This window comes from Mizuhopecten yessoensis, unplaced genomic scaffold, assembly GCF_002113885.1.
Source record: "Mizuhopecten yessoensis strain PY_sf001 unplaced genomic scaffold, ASM211388v2 scaffold7745, whole genome shotgun sequence".
NCBI classification, from domain to species: domain Eukaryota; kingdom Metazoa; phylum Mollusca; class Bivalvia; order Pectinida; family Pectinidae; genus Mizuhopecten; species Mizuhopecten yessoensis.
This window is the reverse complement of record NW_018407201.1, coordinates 1-454: the sequence shown is the minus strand read 5'-3', so window position 1 is coordinate 454 and position 454 is coordinate 1.

Here is a 454-nt window from a genome sequence, read left to right as displayed (position 1 = left end):
GGAAACAGAACATCCAGGTGTGCAACAGATTTGGGATCCTGTTTGAATTTCGTCAGTATTTGAACGGTAATGTTCAAGTCTTTGCCCACATCATTCCTAAAACCAGATGTTTGTCCATCATGCTTATCTTTGATTTTTCTCTGTACAATACAAAGAACGTCGACGGTCTGCTTGTCATGACAGCCAATAGCCTCAAAGAATTGTTTGATAGATAGAAACTCTCTTGGTAGACAGTACATGTAGGGCTCTAAGGGGATGTCTCCGGGATTGTGAGAAGTGTAAACATCGGTTACCTCTACAAACGTTTCCCCTGTCCAAACCAAACGCTCTCTTGAAAAGAAATCTTGTATCTGCCTTTCTATATCTGCGCTGGTCGAAATAGCTTCTGCTAGGAAGTTGTATACTTCACTGATACATGGTAGCAAGTCAGGTTTGTACTTAACCTCGTAATTTC